The sequence below is a fragment of the Anastrepha obliqua genome, unplaced genomic scaffold (assembly GCF_027943255.1).
Source record: "Anastrepha obliqua isolate idAnaObli1 unplaced genomic scaffold, idAnaObli1_1.0 ptg000071l, whole genome shotgun sequence".
Taxonomy (NCBI): Eukaryota; Metazoa; Arthropoda; class Insecta; order Diptera; family Tephritidae; genus Anastrepha; species Anastrepha obliqua.
Genome location: NW_026562208.1, coordinates 132,501 through 135,000, shown reverse-complemented (window position 1 = coordinate 135,000; position 2,500 = coordinate 132,501).

Below are 2,500 nucleotides of genomic sequence, written 5' to 3'. Positions count from 1 at the left end.
TAACTTTTGATATTTTCATATTATATCACATGCCTTCACCGTGAGTGTTTTTTGCCATGCACACCTCACATTGTCAAAAATGTATGGGAAAAATTCATTTCAATACATTTCAGTTTGATTTGAAATGTCTTTATTATATATTTTAGTGCCAATATGCCAAGGTTATATTCCATAACTCTCTATTTAAACTAACGTATGGAAAACCAGGCATAAAATCACAATATTACCAGTTTAATATGGCTCAAATTCGAGTTTCATATAGTTATGATTCGATTTATATGTTTCAATATCATTGGTTAGTTAACTTTTGATATTTTCATATTATATCACATGCCTTCACCGTGAGTGTTTTTTGCCATGCACACCTCACATTGTCAAAAATGTATGGGAAAAATTCATTTCAATACATTTCAGTTTGATTTGAAATGTCTTTATTATATATTTTAGTGCCAATATGCCAAGGTTATATTCCATAACTCTCTATTTAAACTAACGTATGGAAAACCAGGCATAAAATCACAATATTACCAGTTTAATATGGCTCAAATTCGAGTTTCATATAGTTATGATTCGATTTATATGCTTCAATATCATTGGTTAGTTAACTTTTGATATTTTCATATTATATCACATGCCTTCACCGTGAGTGTTTTTTGCCATGCACACCTCACATTGTCAAAAATGTATGGGAAAAATTCATTTCAATACATTTCAGTTTGATTTGAAATGTCTTTATTATATATTTTAGTGCCAATATGCCAAGGTTATATTCCATAACTCTCTATTTAAACTAACGTATGGAAAACCAGGCATAAAATCACAATATTACCAGTTTAATATGGCTCAAATTCGAGTTTCATATAGTTATGATTCGATTTATATGCTTCAATATCATTGGTTAGTTAACTTTTGATATTTTCATATTATATCACATGCCTTCACCGTGAGTGTTTTTTGCCATGCACACCTCACATTGTCAAAAATGTATGGGAAAAATTCATTTCAATACATTTCAGTTTGATTTGAAATGTCTTTATTATATATTTTAGTGCCAATATGCCAAGGTTATATTCCATAACTCTCTATTTAAACTAACGTATGGAAAACCAGACATAAAATCACAATATTACCAGTTTAATATGGCTTAAATTCGAGTTTCATATAGTTATGATTCGATTTATATGCTTCAATATCATTGGTTAGTTAACTTTTGATATTTTCATATTATTTCACATGCCTTCACCGTGAGTGTTTTTTGCCATGCACACCTCACATTGTCAAAAATGTATGGGAAAAATTCATTTCAATACATTTCAGTTTGATTTGAAATGTCTTTATTATATATTTTAGTGCCAATATGCCAAGGTTATATTCCATAACTCTCTATTTAAACTAACGTATGGAAAACCAGGCATAAAATCACAATATTACCAGTTTAATATGGCTCAAATTCGAGTTTCATATAGTTATGATTCGATTTATATGCTTCAATATCATTGGTTAGTTAACTTTTGATATTTTCATATTATATCACATGCCTTCACCGTGAGTGTTTTTTGCCATGCACACCTCACATTGTCAAAAATGTATGGGAAAAATTCATTTCAATACATTTCAGTTTGATTTGAAATGTCTTTATTATATATTTTAGTGCCAATATGCCAAGGTTATATTCCATAACTCTCTATTTAAACTAACGTATGGAAAACCAGGCATAAAATCACAATATTACCAGTTTAATATGGCTCAAATTCGAGTTTCATATAGTTATGATTCGATTTATATGCTTCAATATCATTGGTTAGTTAACTTTTGATATTTTCATATTATATCACATGCCTTCACCGTGAGTGTTTTTTGCCATGCACACCTCACATTGTCAAAAATGTATGGGAAAAATTCATTTCAATACATTTCAGTTTGATTTGAAATGTCTTTATTATATATTTTAGTGCCAATATGCCAAGGTTATATTCCATAACTCTCTATTTAAACTAACGTATGGAAAACCAGGCATAAAATCACAATATTACCAGTTTAATATGGCTTAAATTCGAGTTTCATATAGTTATGATTCGATTTATATGCTTCAATATCATTGGTTAGTTAACTTTTGATATTTTCATATTATTTCACATGCCTTCACCGTGAGTGTTTTTTGCCATGCACACCTCACATTGTCAAAAATGTATGGGAAAAATTCATTTCAATACATTTCAGTTTGATTTGAAATGTCTTTATTATATATTTTAATGGCAATATGCCAAGGTTATATTCCATAAAATGTTAGTATAGAATATAGATTCTTCATATATGTATATATATTCGAAAATTTTTTCTATTTAAACTAACGTATGGAAAACCAGGCATAAAATCACAATATTACCAGTTTAATATGGCTTAAATTCGAGTTTCATATAGTTATGATTCGATTTATATGTTTCAATATCATTGGTTAGTTAACTTTTGATATTTTCATATCATTTCACATGCCTTCACC